Source organism: Canis lupus, chromosome 16 (genome assembly GCF_011100685.1).
Source record: "Canis lupus familiaris isolate Mischka breed German Shepherd chromosome 16, alternate assembly UU_Cfam_GSD_1.0, whole genome shotgun sequence".
NCBI classification, from domain to species: Eukaryota; Metazoa; Chordata; class Mammalia; order Carnivora; family Canidae; genus Canis; species Canis lupus.
Window position 1 is genome coordinate 12,359,541 of NC_049237.1, and position 20,868 is coordinate 12,380,408.

General features: G+C 40.4%; 1 pseudogene; it reads right to left on the reverse strand.

Moving 5' to 3' along the window:
- Positions 1–281: 281 nt before the first annotated feature.
- Positions 282–19,751, reverse strand: LOC111090375 (annotated as a pseudogene).
- Positions 19,752–20,868: the final 1,117 nt, after the last annotated feature.

The window sequence follows — 20,868 nt, forward strand, 5'->3', positions numbered from 1 at the left end:
CTGAGTACCAAAAAGAACGAGACTGTAAAACATTTAGACACGCACATTCCTTTCACATGTTTGATTTAGCATCGCGAATGAATGTAGAATCCAAAAAGTCCAATGCAAGCTAGATTATTTTATATCAAACATTAAAAAAACAATTGCCAGACACTTCATCCTCTGAGAAAGCTTATTTAGGGGGAACAAACTACTTTGGAAAGATAAGTGTTCTTAAATATATTTGACTATCAAAGGCAAGGCATCTTCCTATATAAAACATTATCATTTTCACACTCCTCCAAAGAAATCCAATAAATAACTTTATTTATTGGGCTCGATGAATCTTCAATGATAGACATTCCCTAGACTGCCAACACCTCCACAAGCTCGCTTGTTATTTGTTCTTGAACATGACCTGTTGCCGTTTCCGGCTGCTTTTACAGAACAGTTCCACGCAGTAAAGCCCAGCAGAGCATGCAGTCAAAGAATACAACACAAGAACTGGCCAAAGCCAAGGCTTGCGTGTAGTATCTCTCTTCTTCCAAGTGGACCAGAGAATCCTGGAGCGTGGATTCAGGCCACAGATTCTTTCCTGGCTCCCTTGCCATGCCCATGATGCAGGGAAGAAAGAGCTCAGGAGGGTTCTCTCCAGAGCAACACTTGGCTATGGGGTTCCTACAGGTGTTCTCGTGTTGCACACTCTGGGATGAGGTCCTGCGTTTGGTGAAACACAATTCAAAGTGATCTTCAGTGCCATGCAGCAGGTCTGGAATGCCGTGGCTGCTCGGAGCAGGGAAGTGCTCCAAGAGAAGTGGCTTGCTGGGCTGCAGGCAGCAGGATAGCGCAGTCCTCCCAAGCATAAGTGCTGTGAGGAGTCGGGGGTAGCTATGGGGCAAGCAGCCATCATAGTGGAGCTTCTTTGTGCCAGGGACGTTGTTACAGCAGCCATTTACCAGCAAACCCTTCCTTTCACCGATGTGTCCTAGTTAGTGATGAGGTACTTCCCTTAAATGGTGCTCCAGCACTGGGGGCCAAGCCCACCACTGCTGCCCCAGTTACACTGTGCTTTCCATAGAATGGGCTGGGGGCATCTTGGACCAGGAGATTCCAATTCCTCGCTGCCCTTTCCTCCTGCTCATCCTCCTGCTTGAAGGCGCAGCTGGGGAAGCAAATGAGCAAGAGCCCCAAGACCAGGGCACGCACCCACCTCTTCTGGAGGAGCTGGGGCCACACTGCAGCCTCCAGGTTGCTGCACTCAGTGGCGATCAAACCCTACTCCTCCCGCAGGCACAGGCCCTGCCAGCCCCCCCAAGGAGAACCGTGTTTTAACCTCATTCTTGGATTCTGGGGCATTCTGTTATCTTGTTACTATTTTATTAGGCACCATGTCACAAAATGTTTGCTTCTCTTTTTGTAGTGTTTTGAGTACTCTGAATAGGAATAATTCCATTTCAGAGATGTGAGGCTGGAGAATAAATACAAGAATCCTTTCAACAAGCAGGACCAGTCCAGGACTCGAAAGTAGAGATGGGAAGCAGTACTACTTTCAGTTATGCAGGACATTCCCACTTAGGGCTAACCAAAAGAGATTAGGATGACACCTGAATCTGGGCTTCCCTAGAGGGTAACTCCCCACAATGGGCCATCTTGGCTTTCTTGACCTCTGACTCATCTCAACAACGCCCCCACCTCAACCTGTTCATGGATGGGTGACTTTATGGAGCTCTGAGAAGCAGCTATTTGCTGTTCATTCAAGCAGGAAGCTTGAATCAGCACCAAGTACAGACCAACCAGGGGGAAATCTCGCTTGCAGGGGCCACTGCTGGGCTACTAGCTCCTGGGGACTTTGAATCATGACTCTAATTGCAGAGTCATCAGCTGATCCAATCAGTCCTGGACTTCTGTTGGAGGTGGAACTGTATTCTTATATCTAACCTCAATTTGCTGACTCTGAAATATGGAACTGAGTAGCCTAGTTAAATTTTGGGACACTGGCCGGTTAGCTGGGCAGGTGATTCACTCTGCTACTGTCCCAGCCTGAGAAGGGTAAAGACAAGTTGAGAACGGGGCTAGTTCAAGCAGGTGCTGCTCATTACCCAGGAGATGGAAACCAACTTTGAGCTGACAAATGTCCTGCACTGGAAGGCCCCCAGGAAGGCTGGAGGACACTGGGGAACAGAGCCTTGGGAGATGGCCTAAGGCTGTGAGACATGAAAGGAAAGCCAGGAGGCTGTTGCAGAGGGCAGCCTGCAGGCTCTCCCTGAGTCTAGGGGTACTACTGTTGGGCACCATCCCAACCTAGATGATCACAGTGTGATGTCAACTAGCGTTAAGATGAACCGACTCAGTGATTTTCAAATTGTACCTTATGACCCATTCATTAGTAGATCCTAAAATAAATTAATCTGGCCCATTCCTCAACTTTTTTAACTAAAAAAAAAAAAAAAAAAAAAACAGAAAACAAAAAAATAAAAAACAAAATAGGTTATAACAGAAAGTATCAGTGTCTTCTAAGTAATAAGGGCATGTTCTGATTTGTAAAAATTTTGTTTCAGCTATATTTTGTGTAGTGTAAACTAGGTCTTCAGGCAAAATGTATTTCCAACTAGAGGTCATGTAAACCAATTTTGTTAGCAGTGGCTCTCATTAATTCCCCTTGCTCTGATTTCTTGCAATCCTATCTAGCAATCTATTGATTTGAATTTAGCTGCCCACATAAAGGAGATGGCACTAAGCAGTGATTCTAAGTATTTAGTTGCTTGATAGTTTCATTTCTCACTGTGGGTTAATAAATTGGCATTTCTGACTTTACCATAATCAATCTCTTATGAATTATTTTTTTAAAAAGATTTATTTATTTGAGAGAGAAAAAGAGGGAGCACATAAGCAGGGGAGCAGGGGGAGGGGCAGAAGGAGAGAAAATCTTAAGTAAATTCCGCACTAAACTTGAAGCCTGATGCCAGGCTATGGGGCTTGATCTCACAACCCTGAGATCATGCCTGGAGCTGAAAACCAAGAGTCAGAACTGACTGAGCCACCCAGGAACCCCTTTATGATTTTTTTTTTTAAGCACGAGTCAATTTCCTACTGCCCACACTCCAATGGGTATTTAACAAAACAGATTTCCAAGCCAGCCAGTCTGAAGACCAGGGTTGTTTCAAAGCAAGGACATCCTTAATGACCTTTCCTTGCCCTCCTCACCTGCTTCCCATATACCCTCTACCCAGCAGGTGGGGTGGTCTTTTTATAATGTAAATCCAGTTTTCGCACTCCTCTGCCTAAAACCTTTACAATGTGTCACTGTATTAGGTTGAACCAAGTGAAATCATTGGTCAAAATGAAAATAAATGATTTTACATTGATCAACCTAACACTTAAAATGGCAACTCCTTATGTATAAGGCCTTGTATGAGCTAGCCTAATCTCTTGTCACTCTTCTATCCATGTTTTTTTTTATATCTTCATCATGCAATGGCTTTTGATTTTTTTTTATGGCCACCCACAATAAGTAATACATTTTAGGGGTGGTCTGGGTGGTTCAGTAGGTTAAGCATCTGATTCTTGACTTCAGTTCAGGTCTTGATCTCAGGATCCTAAGTTCAAGCCCCATATCGGGCTCCACACTGGGTGTGGTGCCCACTTAAAAAAAATAGAAATACAGTTTACACTGTGATCCATGATCCATATACACATAAGCACACATAACATGCTTCAGGTCTTGACTGGTATATTAACTTCCTAAGAGAAGCTTTCTTCAATGAACCTGTATAAATGGATCCTTTACCACCCTCCCTTGATTCTCTACCATTGAATCCTATTCATTTTTTATAATATTAAACATAATCTGAAGTTCTACATTTACTTATTTATTTGTGGGAAAGAGAAAAGAAGTACCCTGATATCCAGGAACTGACTTGATGTTATCACTTAGGGCTTGGTGTTGCTATGAGCTGGCTGGCGCAGCACTCACAGCCAGGTCTTGGTATATTCCCAAAGAACATAAACAATATCACAGTATTACACAACATCAACATGGGACAAAGGCACTTTGTCACCATGATGAATCAAGACCAAAACAAGACCCCTCATAATCATACCTGAGCAGAGAAAACATTAACATTCTCCAACCTACAAAATACCAAATATTTTCTCTTCAGCTAATATGAGTACCTGCCACTTCTTTCCTAATTACAGCTACAGCCTCCATATACGTGAAATAAATTGATATGCCCAATCATAGACTTGCCCTCACTTCCTGAAAGCACTCGATACAGACTAACCCTCTGTTTCCTGGGACCTTTCCCAAAATTACCTAACCTAACCTGAAATCCTTTAAGTCCTTTCTAACACCCTCTTAACTAAATGCCCCATGGTTCCCCATGGTATGTATTCTCTGGCAAAGCAACGGGTTAATAAACCCAACCTGTTCAGCCTCTAGTATGGTTCCGGTATATTATTCACCAATATATCCCCTGGGACTTGCACAGTGCCCACCACTTAAGAGGTATTTAATATCTTGGATAAACAAATAAATGAATGAGCATATGAATAATTAATTACTTAATTTCCACCTTCCTGCACAGAGGAGGAGGACCTGTCTGGGTGGCTGATCCTTCTAGGAGACAGTGCTCTGTCCCACTGTATGACTTCAGAGCTATTGGCTGTTAATACCCTTCTCAATGCGGGGTGATCTCTTCTATGACCATCTCCCTTGCTCGTCAGAGAAGTTCTTAATTTTTTTAAGCATGTTCAAACCTGATTCTTCTGTGAGCTTGGCTTACTGAGTTCTCAGCACTTAAATATTTTCTGGATTACAACGGGCAAAGGTGAACTCTGATCCCTGGATCCTCTGCGATGCTCTTTCGAAGCAAGAATTTCTTAGACAAACTTCTGACTCCCTCACTCACCCCATCTAGCTTTGTGTAATATTTCATCTCTATGCTGAGGTTCACTATGACTCCATAATTTTTTTTTTGAAGATTTTTATTTATTTGAGAAAGAGAGAGCACAAGTAAAGGGGGAAGGGGCAGAGGGAGAGGGAGAAGCAGACTCCCTGCTGAGCAGGAAGCCCCATGCAGGGCTGGATCCCAGAACCTTGGGATCATGATCTGAGCCAAAGGCATATGCTTCACCAACTGAGTAATCCAGGCACCCCAAGCCCCCATAATTTTTAATAATATTTTTTCTGATTATAATAACCCATGCTCATTACAGAGCATTTAGAAAGCACAGAATGGTGCAAAGAATAAAAACTGAAATTAGCCACAATCCTATAGGCAACACCTTGATTTAATTTTAGTTGGGCATATAGATATTAATGTAAGCAAATTATATATATATGTTTCTTATATTTTTTATAGGAATATTATGAGCATTGCCTTCATCATTAAATTGTCCTCAAAATCAACCATTTTCAACTTTGTTATTTTATTCAGAGAACGTTACGTGCTAAGAACTCAAAAGTCAGCATATTCAGTGTATGTTCCTAAATGAATGTAGCTGAACTCTTAAGAGTGATTTAGATTTCTTCTAATTTTTCATTGTTATAAATGTTTCAGTAAATACCTTTATGTATGAATCATTGTCCACATTCTTAGAAAGTTTTTTTTTTATTTTTATTTTTATTTTTTAATGATAGTCAGAGAGAGAGAGAGGCAAAGACACAGGCAGAGGGAGAAGCAGGCTCCCTGCGGGGAGCCTGATGTGGGACTTGATCCCGGGACCCCAGGATCATGCCCTGGGCTGAAGGCGGCGCCAAACCGCTGAGCCACCCGGGCTGCCCACATAATTAGTTTAATATACATGAATTTTTAAAAAAATACTCTCAATTAGAATTGCAAAACTGTTTTAAGGTCTTTACATTTCTGCCAGAGAATGTACCTGATTGTCCAACCTTTACCAACACTAAATATTACTATTTAAAAATATGTTGTTAGTAAGATTTTCTTTAGAAATGGTATCTAACTTTTATTTACCTGTTTTTTGTTTGTTTTCATTGCTGGTGAAGTACAGGAATTTGTTCAAAAAATTTAAGAATTCAAATATCCGGGGCAGCCCAGGTGGCCCAGTGGTTGAGTGGCGCCTTTGGCCCAGGGCCTGATCCTGCAGACCTGGGATCGAGTCCCATGTCGGGCACCCTGCATGGAGCCTGCTTCTTCCTCTGCCTGTGTCTCTGCTTCTCTCTCTGGGTCTCTCATAAATAAATAAAATCTTAAAAAAAAAAGAAAAGAATTCAAATATCCTCCGTACCCTATTTTAAAAACAAATCAAATAAAGTATAATGTCTTGAAAATAATGTCATATAGCAGTTTTCTCACACAAATTATTTATTATAGGACCTCCATGAATATGAACCAAAAATGAGTCAAGTCTGATGCTGAGAGACAATATTTTCAATCAAAACTGTGGTGGAAAAGCCAGGACATGCAGTTTACGTATTGATATACTATGTTAGCTCCAAAATTATTGGTGGGGGAAGAAATGTGCTAGGTCATAATTTTAAGGGAACAAGGCTTCGAAAAATATTTCTATAAATTTTGCTTATTTATTACGTGCTCCTGGGTTAAAACGTGACTAAGATTAGAGACACAAGGGAAGGGAAGAAAGTGTATTCCAGACCGAAATTCATCTCTGCCAAAGGTTCAAAAACACCCAGACATTTCCCTGGTGGTGTTTTGCAATTCTTCCTATTTACATTTTTCTCATAACAAAGACCCTAGCCTGCAGCCAGAGCTGTTTTACCCCCTCCAACATTCTCTGAACAAAACTGCCTGGATTCGGCTTTCTATTTTTAACCCCCTTGAAACTCTTTTTGAATTAATCACTTGATCTATGTGTGTGTGAAATATGCTCTGAGCTCTGAATAGCTTCAATTGTATTACATTTCATTCAGGTAATTTCAACCCAACAAACATATGGAGAACCCACCATGAAAAACAATTTTTTAAAAAAAAGGTCTGCAGGAGTAACAGAGAGATCAACACAGAACCACAATACTCCGTGACTGTCCATGTGATACAGATGGATATAAAGGACTGTAAAAATACAGATAAGGGACAGGAAGAAGAACTCCTCTTACCTCTGCTCCTTCTGTTAAATGGGTGGATCAACGGTTTTTCAGGAAATAGAGGAGAAAAAGAAGAAAGCAATTTTAGTTTCTTTCCCATACTTACAAACCTACCCCTCTTGCAATGTAAGCCCTAATCAGATTCCTTGATTAATCTGGAATTGATGTTAGTAGCCAAAGCTTTGGGACACATGGCTGTAGATTTATTGGGCAACAGGAATGGGACACAAGAGTTGCCAGATGTGTTGAAAACTAGATCGGATATTACAAGAGGCAAATGCATGTGTTGTATGTCTAATGTTTTTTTTTTTTTTACCACATTTTTGAGGTATGATTGACCCGTAAAAGGCTGTACACATTTAATGTATACGCCTTGATGAGGTTGATCATAGGTATGTTCCTGTGAAACCATCACTACCATCAAGACCATAAATACGTTCAACTCCTCCCAAAGTTTCCTCCCTCCTCCATTATCACTGTTATTCGTATGTGTACGTGTGTGAACGTGTGTGACGACACTTAAGAACTACCCTCTTAACAAATTGTTAGCTTAAGGCACTATGCTGTATAGCAAATCTCCAGAACTTCTTCATCTTGCATAATTGAAACTTTGTACCTTTTGATTTCACCTCACCCCCTAGCAACCACTCCTACTCTCTGCTTTTATAAATTTGACCATTTTACATTCCGCATGTGAGATCAACTGCATATCTAATTGCATGGGCTTTTGCAGGTTATGAAGTCCACCTTCCTTCATATGTTACCTCATCTGTCTTTATACCAACTAGGTAAATGAGGAATTATTATTCTCCAATTTTAACAGATAAGAAAACTGAAGCTCAGACAAGTTAAGTGACTTGTTCAAGACCATCCAAAGAGTCACACAGCTTGGCATAAAATCTAAGTCTTCTAACTACAAGTTCAGTGCTCTTTCCAGAAGAGAAATGCCCAAATAACATTATAAGGCATGCTGGTATTATCTATAAATGCAATGGCTCCAGATTCTAGAATTTTAAGTAAACTCTATATCCAATGTCGGGCTTGAACTCATGACCCCAAGGTCAGGATTCACATGTTCTATGGACTGAGCCAGCCAAACACTTCTCCGGCTCTTACAATTTTAAAGGTCCCCTTTCAACCTGTTCTAAAAGCTAGACCTAAAAGGAGAAGAAATAGGGAGGAAGCTTTTAGTTTACATTGATTTAGGCAAAAGATGCAGGCAAAACATAATGCTCTAAAATTTTCATGTATCTCATAAAAAGGGAAGTGAAATTAAAGAGAGCTAGACAAGATGCACTCTAGTAGTATCATATTATTATCCTATTTTCACGATGTGATAAGAATTATCAGGTAATAAAAACTAACACTCAAGTACTACTTATTATTAAGACACTTATGTAATGCTTACCATATTCTAGGTACTGTTTAAGTACTTTAGATATGTAAACTCATTTAATCTTGCCTCAAAAAGGCAGGTACAATTATGATTTCCATTTTATAGATGAGAAATCAGAGGTACAGAGAGGTTAAGTAAGTTGCTCAAAATCACACAAGCAGTAAAAGTGAGGGGCCATGCTACAAAGCCAGAGAGCTTGACTTCCCAGGGCCACTTAACCACTATACTGTACTGCCTCTTCAATGCAAAACTCCTTCCAAGAACAGCCAGTTTTTGCTTTGACCTCAGGGACGTCCCTCCTCACTGTGCTTCTTAACCCTTTACACATTCCTTGTCCAAACACTCCTTACATTTTCTGTAATCACTTATTTAATTCTTTCCCCATAGTCTCCAAGGTATGGAGGCAGATGCTGTGACTTGCTCATTTATCACTGTAACCTAAGCACCTGGCTCAATGCCTGGACCATCATAGTTGCTCAATGCAGACTTGTTCAAATAATTATTAATCTCACAAGCTCTTCTATAATGTTTACCATGTGCCAGGTATTGTGCAAAGAACAAATATTTAAAAATCTTATGAGGTATGTACGATTTTACAGCTAAGTAAAACTGAGGCACAGAGAAATTGAGTAATTTGGACAAGGTCATAGACCAGCAATAAGTAACAAAGTCAAGATTATAACTGAGGCTGACTTCAGAGTCCACGTTCTTTGCTAATAGGCTGAATGAATACATGAATGAGTGAATGAAATATCTGTATGTAATACAGAATCTGGGGCTGCTGTTCCTTAGGCTTTTGTTTTCTTAGGGGCTTCTTCATGGATTCAGTTTTCTCACTTTTCATTGGCTTCCCCCAGTGGAAAGACGATGGACATTAATTACAATTGTAACTTGGCTGAGTGAAATACCAGATATTTCTGTCTCAGTTACTCTGCTTTTTATTTAGTCTCTACAAATGTCTCAAGGTGGAAATAGCTGTCAAAATCTTTGGACAAGAATTAAAGAACTGAATTCTCATAGCATTGCGACATGTCAGTAGAGTGCCAAATGGGAAAAAAAGGCTAAAGATTTTTAAAATTTCCAAACATGCATTAGTTTGTTGATATCTTCAGATTCTAAGTAAACTGTGAAAAATATTGAAATACAATGAAACATACATATTTAAATATTCAAACAGAAACTTCTGCTATGACATTTTCATAGCTTATTAATTACTTGGTTTGTCTATAAAAGCTTATGCCATGAAAATAGGATGCTCATTTCTTAAATAATATTTGATATCTACTGGAATACCAGGAGAAAACAAAATGCATAGTTGGGAAGTAAATGCACCTGGATATATAAGGATTTTTCTTTTTTACTCTTATGTCTCTTTATTGGTATTTCAAGGACTTGGAATGAGAAAAATCACACAGAACTGTGCCCTGAACAATGGAACAAGAATTAATCGTGATCAAGTGCATATTTTCTCCCACTTTATTCTCATCAGGGTATGAAACATACAGGCCACTTTAATGTGTGGCACTGGGCCTTGAGGAACCTGCTGGTGCTCAGTAAATACTTGCTGAAGAGACAGAAACATAGAAGGCAAGATACAGTTCAACATCCAACCTCTATGTTCTAGAATGGCTCTTCAAAAAAGCAGATCAGCCTCTCCGAAGCAGTAAAATGAAACCAAAATGCTGTTTTCCTAAAGTTTTTGTGGCAATCTAACCCAGAGGAGAAATCAGAAAATATTTAAACCACAAACCAAAAGTCTTTGAATAGTTTTTCAAGGTCCTCCAGAAGAACTATAAATTATTATAGTCTTTGTCTCTGTCTCTGGATTTACCCCCAGTAAAAAGAATTTATTTTATTTTGGTACCACATTGAGCGTACAGTGCAAAGAATCTCTCCCTCCCATCCGAATTCCTGAGCCAACAGATTCCTTCCCTAGAGGGAATCACTACTACTGGTTTCTTGTACATCCATCTGGAGATACTCTTTGCATACACATTTTTTTTCACAAATGATAATATGCTATACATAAACTTCTGTTCCCTGCTTTTTTCCACATACTAGGAGATGATGGACAGGGCTCCATACTAGTATATGTACAAATCCATATTATTCATTTACGTGACTGTAGAGATTTCCATTATTAATATTCCATAATACCTTTAGCCTGTCTACTATAACTGGACAGTTAGCACTTACATTTTGCTATTACAAACAATACTGAAAAGAATATACTTAAACATATACCACGAGTATTTTATTTTATTTTTTAAAAGATTTTATTTATGTATTCATGAGAGACACAGAGAGAGGCAGAGACACAGGGAGAGAAGCACGCTCCCCGCAGGGAGCTCTATGTGGGACTCGATCCCCTGACTGGGATCACACCCTGAGCTGACAGCAGATGCTCAACCACTGAGCCACCCAGGCGTCCCGACCACAGGTATTTTAGAAGGAAAATAACATCAGACAAACACTGAAAAAGAAAGCTCCTTGAAACTTTTTTTAAGGTAGTTATTTCCAAAAATTTTTAGACTTTTTTTTTTTAAGATTTTATTTATTTGACACAGAGAGAGAGAGCACACAAGCAAGAGGAGCAGCAGGAAGAAGGAGAGGGAGATGTTGGCTCCCCATGGAGCAGGGAGCGCAACAAGGGACTGGATCCCAGAATCCTGGATTTATGACCCAAGTGGAAGAAGGCAGATGCTTACCCGAGTGAGCCACTCAGGCACCCCTCGAAAAATTTTTTTTAAAAGGAAAAAAATTAAATCTCTAGTAGTTGAGGAGAATAATGAACTACAACAGAAATTAGAGGTTTGTAACATCCAAAGGAAAACTGGATTTTTTGGAATGAGTTACCCTCTTTATGAGTAGGATGGTTTACAAATTAAAGTGTTTAGATAGCAGAACAGGATGGCTGCAGGACGATAACCTTAGTTCCAAGTGCACAGATTTTTTTCAGTGTACAAAGGCCTGAATGCTGGAAAACATACAGAACACAGGATTACAAGTTAGAAATTATGAAGGCTGTGGGAAGGGTCTTAGTCATGAAAAGAGCAGAATAAACAGGTTCAAATAAAGTTGTAATGAAACGAGGCAAAACAAGGGATGGGAAAAGTACAAGGGAGTTGTGGGGAACTAAGGACAAGTATTGAATTAAAAAGAAATAACAATTTCCAAAAAATGGCTAGACATTGATGAGCCCAAACAGGGCCAGCACGAAGCCCATGGTAGCCTCTTTGCAAATATGATTTTGCATCTTGACCCATGACCAACCCTTCTACTTCCCATATGGGGGAGGGAGTACCAGCCAGAGGAAGCTGGAGGCAATAAAGAGGGCAACCAATTAATATGCCACTGGTTTTGCCTGAGTTTCTGGGCTGCAAAAGCCCAGGCATGTGACATAGGATCTGCAATGAGATGCTCTTTCGAGGACTCAATAAATGATGCAAGGAGGAATCATTAGTCAGATTTTACCTGTGGCAGTATGCAACAGATGCAACCATGCCATTTGAACCATGCAGAATAATGGTGATGGATGTGATGCCTGCAGTGTTTGTCCATTTAACCAGACTGCTCCAGCTGCCTGCCCCCAGGTTCCTGCCTATTTTCTAAGCCTGGTTCTCCATTCCCCAGCCAATTCTGTGAGTCATCTAATATCCTTCTAATAAATGTATTTTTCACATATGTTAGCCAGGGTCCGTGGCTATTCTTTGCATTCAGGAACCCTGATACAGTGAATATGACAAAAAAACACCTCAGCTGGAACCAGCCTCTCACAGAAACAAGAACAGGAGCAGAGAGCCCTGGAACTGGGGTCCCACGTGGGATAACCTCTAACACTGAACCACAGCCTTGGTCTCTTCACGTAAGATCAGAAAAGACAAATGCAGAACAAAGGTACTTAGGGCTACACTGGTCTCTCTGGGGATGCTCTCTCCCTCCTCCCTCCTGATGAAGTTATCAGGGCTGTAGGTGGATAAATGTATGAATGCTCCTCTCTCAGCAAAGGGGAGCAGGAGAAGGGAAGGGCAGAGAGTCGAGAGGAAATTGATGAACCTATCCAGGTCAGAGCTGCAGATTCTAAACTCAGTTGTTCAGAGAGAGCTTGGTGGCAGGTGGCAAAGAGTTTATAACTTGGAAATAGTAAGGCACCACGTGCAGGTTGAATAATTCCCTGTGATACTAGTACAGAGGGGCTTGAGCCCTGGCATTTCATCCATTAGTGATTTGCTTTGCTATCTGCCACATTCTCACTGATGCCTGGTATACTGCAGGTCCTCAATAAGAATTTCTCGAGGGAATAAACGAATTGTTAAAGATCAAACATCCACCAATAGTTGGCATATCAGGGCACCCCGTGTTGGTAGGATAGAATGACACTGGGATTTCAATCCAGACCTGTCTGACTCTGAAGTCCAAATTCTCTTTCTTTTTTAATTAAGTAGGCTCCATACTCAACAAGGAGCCCAACTCAGGGCTTGAACTCACAACCCTGAGGTCAAAACCTGAGCTGAGATCAAGAGTCAGATGCTTAATTGACTGAGCCACTCAGGCACCTCAGAGGTCCAAATTCTTATCATTGGGCTCTATTGTCTACTTCCTGGACCCTGGCAGCAGTAACAGCTGAGGATCTGCTGCCTACCAAACCATGTGGAGGCGCCCATATCACACTGCTAGGGCTCACCAAGCTGTCACTTGCTCTGGTTGCCATCTCTTCCCTCAATAAGGATCATCATGGCAGGGTTGCTGGATTTGTCAAGGTGCCAAAGGGTCTCTGAATTCTGGGCAAGTGTGCTTTGGATATCACACTTTACACACTTTATGAATGAATATTAAACATGATGCTTGTATACCAATGTCACACAAAGATTTCAGGGAAATTGCTCTTTCACACGCTTATGATTGGGTGCCCACATTACTCAGATATCACTGGGACGCAGATTTGAGTAACAAATATGACTGACTCAGTGTATCTCCTGGTCCTCCAAGGACTAAGGTTTCATTAAAATCTTGTATGCCAGGTCCTTCCCTGGAGATTCATTTCTCAAAAATTCTTGAGATCATCTGCAGATAGACTTCTAGTGGCTATCCCTGTCTCCTAGAGGTGTCCAGACTTGTGTTAATTCCAGCATTAGGGATCCCTGGGTGGCTCAGCAGTTTAGTGCCTGCCTTCGGCCCAGGACGAGATCCTGGAGATCTAGGATCAGGTCCCATGTTGGGCTCCCTGCATGGAGCCTGCTTCTCCCTCTGCCTGTGTCTCTGCCTCTGTCTTTCTTTCTCTGTCTCTCATGAATAAATAAAATCTTAAAAAAAAAATCCCATCAGTAGACACAAATGGAAGTCTCCCTAGGATATTTCTTGGGTGAAGTTAGCAGATATAATAAATTCCCTTTAACTTCATGCAACAAAGTCAAGAAGATGAAAAAAATCAGTTTTCCATTTTATATGAAAATATGTAAAAAGCAAAATGATAGTAATAGAAGCGGGTCAGTGGCTGCTTGAAGTTAAGGGTAGAGAGAACTGACTGCAAAAAGGCACAAAGAAACTTATTAGGGTGAGGACAGTTTTATATCTTGATTGTGGTGGGGGTTATGTGATTGTGTACTTGTACTAGGGTTTTATTTTTTTTTAAGATTTATTTACTTATTTCAGAGAGAGAGAGAAAGAGCGAGCACACACATGCAGTATGGGGGAACAGAGGGAGAGAATCTTATGCCTAATGGGGGGCTCCATCTCACAACCCTGAGATCATGACCTGAGCCAAAATCAAGAGTTGGACACTTAACCGACAGAGCCACCCAGGGGCCTCTTTGTTGTACTAGTTTGCAGTCCTTCAGAGGCAGATTTGGGTGAAAGTAGTTATATGGGAGATTCAAAGAAGTAACAGGAAATAAGGGAGGATGAGAACTAAGACAAGAGAGAAAAAGGGTGCATTAATGATCATTTCATTGGGGTGAGCATCTGCTGTTCAATCCTGCATTGCCTTGACTTGAAATGTATTCCATAATTTATCGTTTCTTAGACATTTTATTTACATTTAATTTACTTTTTTATAATTTAGGATCCACACCCAACATGGGGCTCTAACAACCCTGAGATCAAGAGTTACATGCTCCGCCAATTAAGACAGGCAGGTACTCCTCTTAAACATTTTATTTTAAACATTACTTTTAAGAATAATTTAAAAGCTTGGATAATGTAAACTTCCTCCAGAGAATTTTCGTTTCCTTCTACTAAGTACTTGATGGTGCTAGCAGTCAGGAGGAGGACTGGGTGACCTACATGCCCTACAAGTAGGGCATTCCAGGGTCCCAGTCAAAGGCAGAAAGTCTCCACCTTCAGATGCGTTGAATTCTGACTCCTATTCCTTTAGCCCCAGGTCCCATGAAGCCACCCCATTTTCTTTTTTTTTTTTTTAATTTATTTATTCATGAGAGACACACACACACAGAGGCAGAGACACAGGCAGAGGGAGAAGCAGGATCCATGCAGGGAGCCTGACGTGGGACTCAATCCTGGGTCTCCAGGATCACGCCCTGGGCTGAAGGCGGCATTAAACCGCTGAGCTACCTGGGCTGCCCGAAGCCAGCCCATTTTCAGCTGTTACCCTTAAATAAGCTAATGACACCAGGGTAAAAGCAGCAGTCTTTCAACATATTCCCCCAAGGAGGGGGATCTTTATCTTTGACCACTGGCCAAAGGCAGGCTTGTCTCTTAGATGTTTTTTGGTGGTGGTGGTGGTGGTTTTTTTTTTTGTTTGTTTTGTTTGTTTTTTTGCATGAGCAAATGCCACTTGGACAGAATGGCCTCAATTTATCTGTTCAAGCTCCAATTCCTTCCCAGATCAAGGCCTACTCTATTAGTACGACTTTGATGCTTTTTAGTAAATACTTCCAGTATTTATCCAAATTCTTTTTTTTTAATAGATTTTATTTATTTGACAGAGAGAGCGAGCATTAACAGGGGGCAGGCAGAGGGAGAAGCAGGCTCCCTGATAAGCAGAGAGCCCAAAGCTGGGGTTGATCCCAGGACTCTGGGATCATGACTTGACCAGAAGGCAGATGCTTAACTGACCAAGCCACTCAGGTGCTCCTACACAAATTTTTAATGGTCTTTAGTGAAAGGAAAAAAATATATGTTTAAAGAGCCCCCAAGAACCAGAAAGTAGAGAGTGAAGAGACAGAGATCTGGATGGTCCCTCTTTCAGTATCATGGTAAATTATTGTTCGGCAAATATGCACTCCTCCCAACCTCCATGAGAGGTGTCTACCTCCCAGTTCTTTCCATTTGAATTCGGTCATGTGATTTGCTTTGACTACAAAGATGCTGACAAAGTAGCACAAGGAGAGGCTTCAAATGTGCTTGTGTATTTGGACTTGCTCTCCCACATTTCTGCACTATCACAAAAAGAGCTCTGCTCAGGAAGCTGCTGTCCTTCAGCCTGGGCCCCAGAATGAATACAAATGAAAGCAATCCTGAGCTGAACCCACAGAGGAGACAACCCCAGCTGGATTTGCAGCTTTAAGCAGAGTCACTCAGATGAGCCCAGTTTAGATACATTGACCAACCTCCCTGCCTCTCCCCCGCCACCCCCCCCCCCCCCCCCCCCCCCCCCCCCCCAGCTGACCTGCAGCTACCTGAGAGAAAACAAATGATAGTTCTTTTAAGACATTGCATTTTGGGGGTAGTTTGTTACACTGAACTTTTGTGGCAATAGCTAATCATACAAGTAGCCTAGCAAGAATCGGGCTCAACAGATCGGCATTATTGCAACACCAAAAAAAAGGCCATTATTAGAACCCAAGCTCCAGAAGCTTTTCCTCACTGACAGGTCACTTCCCAACCAGGAGGTTCTCTTTATTGCCTTGATGTTCCCCGATCCCATTCTCTATACATACTTAAAATATCACAGGAGTGTGGTCCTGGGAGCACTCCTACCTCCCACCTCCACATTTTTTTGTAAGGGTATACCAGTCTATTTATGACAGGCTTAAATTAAGCATATGTCTGTGTGGGATAATGAGGAATGATGCCTTACTGCATCTCCAGTGTGTTCTCCCCACCAAATCTTATTTTGCATTTACAGTATGCAGGACTTAGTGGTGTTTGTGTGCTTCTGCCCCCTTTTGCACAATAAAGGGAAAGGTTGGTCAGAATCATCTTGCAGACTTACCAAAAGCCAGAAAAATCCCACAAGGTTAAAAACCCAGTCCCCAAACATAACAAATTTTACTATTTTCTGTCATATGCATTTTTAAATTGTTTCCTATTATGATTGCTGATATCTATGAATGCTACTGATTTTTGTGTGTTGATGATGAATCCAACATCCTTGCTGAAATCTCTTTAGTTTTCATTGTTTGTTCATATATTCTCTGGAATTTCTATACCGACAATCATAATATCTATGCATAATGAAGTTCTTCTATCTCGTTTCCTTTTAATGTCTTTTCACATTAGCTAGACTCTCCACTATGACACTAAATAGTAACTATGGTAATAGTGAACCTTCTTGTCATGTTTTAAAGAAAATGCTTTTGAAATTCCCTCATTAAGTGCAATTTTTGCTGTGGGTTTCTAGTGGATTAAGGAAGTTCCCTTTTATTCCTAGTTTGCAAAAATGTAAATTTTAATCATTGAGCATTGACTTTTACTGAAAGCTTTTTTTTGCATCTATTAGACCGATTATATGTTTTTTCTATTTTAATCTGTGGATTTGGTAAATTATACTGTATTTATCTCCATAAGTGGAAAAGTTGAGTAAGAAAAGTTGAGTAAGAGAGATATTATCTATTTCTTGAATGACTGCAAAAGATTAATGTCTGCAAAAATTTTAGTATCTAAAAAAAAAAAAAATTTTAGTATCTTTCAGGAAGGGAAAACCTGACGACTAATTCAATTCTTTGATGAATATGTCCTTGAATAATTGTTTTCATTGTGAAACATATCATACAGAGAAATACAAAATGTATCTGTATCTCTTAAAAATAATAGTAACATGAACACCTATGTGTCTACAGGATTCATTAAGAAACAAGTTCTCTGCATACCTGTCCCAGATCATGGCCCTTTTTCTCCCCATAGAGATAACTGAGTGCTGAATTTTGTATAAAACATGTCCTTGTTTTTCTTTGTGATTTTAACTCTATCTCTGGCCAATGTTATTTAGTTGTGCCTATTTTTGAACTTTGTGTAAAATGTATCAGATTATTTTTATATATTCATCTGTGACTTTCCTCCTTTGCCCTATGTTTTGTTTTTGAAAATCATTCTTTGAGGGGCATCTGGCTGGATCAGTCAGTAAAGCATGTGAGCTTTGATCTCAGGGTTATGAGTTCAAGCCCCACAGTGGGCATGGAAATTAAGAGAAAATCATTTGAAATTGAAAATTTGGGGGTTTTTCTGTATAGATTACACCATATTAAACTACTTTCATCCATTGTACTTTGACATTTGGGTTGTTTCCAGTGCTTTTGCTATTGCAACTAATGTACATTGAGTCTCTAGGTGTCAGATTTATACACACTTGTTTGTACATACACCCTTCTGCCCAGGAGTGGAACTGTTTGGTTGTAGGGTATATATCGATGGGCCATTTGTATTTCCCCCATAAATGAATAATTTTTTTAAAAAAAAGTTAGCAAACTACAGCCTGTAGGCCAGCTACCTATTTTCATAAATAAAGTTTTATTGGAACCAGGGCCAGGATTAGGGGGAAGGAAGCGAGGCAGGGTTTTCTAAATTTAGGGTTGGATCTTCTATTTTGTATTTTAATATTTTGCTCATTGTGGAATTTTTTGCATTAATTTTTATTTTTAAAAATGTTATGTCAAAATATTACTTACCTTGATTACTACATCTTTTGATGCTTGCTTAAATTTTGTGCCCAAGGTAAAGGCTTCCCTTACCTAACCCTAATTTCAGCACCACCCTAGTCTAAGCCACTGATTATCTCCAGGCTGTACTTCTGCAATAGCATCCTAACTGGTCTCCCTACTTGCACATTTGCCACTTATCTTTGATCCACTTTCTACAAGGACCCAATGTGATCTTTTGAAAAGATATATTGATTTATGGGCAGTGGTGGAGATGTTCAGTGGTTGAGCATCTGCCTTTGGCCCAGGCTGTGATCCCAGGGGCTTAGGATCAAGTCTGCATCAGGCTCCCTGCTCATGCCTCTCTCCATCTCTCATGAATAAATAAATAAAATCTTTAAAAAAAAAAAAACAAAGAAAAAAAAACAATAAATTGATCTACGTTACTCCTCTCCTCCAAACCTTTCAATCGTCTCTTACTCTACTTAAAGTCCAAATTCCACATAGAACCCCATATAATCTGGATTTTGCTTTCTTCCATAAACTCATCTTCTACTACTCTGCCTTTGTATGCCCTGGACTCACTGGCTAACTTTCCATTTCTGGAATATGCTAGACTCATTCCTGCCTTCTGGTTTGGCACAGGACATTCTTTAAATGGGTAATCCCTTCTAAACCTTTAAATTTTAGACTAAGTTATCTCTTTAGAGAGGTTTTCCAATCTAAAGTAAATCCCCTCCTGATAGTTCTTTATTTCAGTTCTTTTTCCTTCCTAATACTTTGACAACATAGAAGTAGAGTTTTATTTGCTTATTACTTTGTTTACTTGTTCTCTGTCTTCCCTTTTAAAGCCTAAGATGTTTGAGGGGCTTAGTGCTTTCCTCACCACCAAAACTCAATATTTAGCACTCCACTACTCACTAAATAATTGAAATAAAGAAGATAAAACTCAAAGTAAATGGGTTTTTGGAAAAAGATCCCCCACACAAAGTGGTATTGATATTTATTAATATTAAAGAAATCTGGCCATGACAAGGGTCATAAAACTGATCATTTCCTTTGGCCCAGTAGGTCTACATTTGAGACTATAAGAGAAACTTGAAAATTTTATTTACTTAAAATATCCATATATTAATAATTTATGAAAGTTGACAAAATCAGAAACAACCCATGGTGCTGGTTGCCCATTAACCCTTCCCTGTTTTCATTCTCCTTCAGCCTACATAAGCCCAACTATACCCTGCTGCCACGGTAGGACTTAAGTACATAAGCACTGCTGGAGAAAAATCACAGAATTGGACAAAATACAATTGCCATAATTGTCAAGTTCACCAATTTCAAATGTGCAATTGTTACTGCTCTGCAATCCTGTAGTTTCTCCAATGAAGCTGTTTTCATTCTCTCTAGATGCTGTTTGAATGTTCATCGTTCTTCTTTTATCAAAGAAGTCAACATCTGCAAGGCCATTTAGGTCAGAAAATCCAAGAGCCATTTACGAGCACACTTCCCTAACCCAGTTCATCACCAAGGCCAAAGATCTCTTTTATTTCCCCCAAAGATTTATTTATTTCAGTGAGAGAGAGCGCGCAGACTACATGAGCAGGGGGGAGGAGCAAAGGAAAAGGGAGAGAGAAACCCAAGGAGACTCCCACCTGAGTGAGAGCACAGGACCCAATGGGGCTCAATCACACAACCCCAAGATCAGAAACCAAGAGTCAGACTGTACCCCCCGGTGACTCCAAGCTTATCTGGAATTCATCACCTCTTTTGTATCTTCATTGTTACCCTAATCAGAATTGCCATCTGGATACCTGAGATGTTCTTTAAATTACTTGCTCTATTTTCTTTTTTTAAGATTTTATTTATTTGAGAGAGAGCACGAGAGAGAAAGAGAGAGAAAGCGCACATAAGCTGGGAGAGGGGAAGAGGCAGAGGGAGAAGCAGACTTCCTACTGAGCAGGGAGCCCAAAGCAACACAGGGCTCTGGGATCATGATCTGAGCCAAAGGTAGACATTTAATCAACTGAGCCACCCAGGCACCCTCCTCTTTCTCTTCTTTTAGATAGCTTTAATAACATTCCAGAGACTTAGTACAAAATTCAAATTAATAAGTTTCCCAGTGATGGACATTCAGTAGCATGGTCTCTCTTTTTTTGTAGCATGGTCTTTTAAAAATGTAAATCATACCATGCCTCTTTCCTTCAAGGGCTTTATTTTTCTCACGGAAATAAGAACTACATATCCGGGGATCCCTGGGTGGCTCAGCTGTTTAGCGCCTGCCTTCAGCCCAAGGCGTGATCCTGGAGTCCTGGGATGGAGTCGCGCGTCGGGCTCCCTGCATGGAGCCTGCTTCTCTCTCTGCCTGTGTCTCTGCCTCTCTTTCTCTCTGTGTCTCTCATGCATAAATAAATAAACTCCTTAAAAAAAAAAAAAACTACATATCTTACCATGGCCTAAAAGGCCCTGGATGATCTGGTCCTTGCCCCTCTGTTAAATCCACCTTATGCCATTCCTCTCCTTGCTCACCACACCCTATACTAGCAAGCCTTCTGGAAAGGTTTTTTCCACCTCAATGTCCCTGCATTTTTTCCTCTTTTCTTCTATAAATA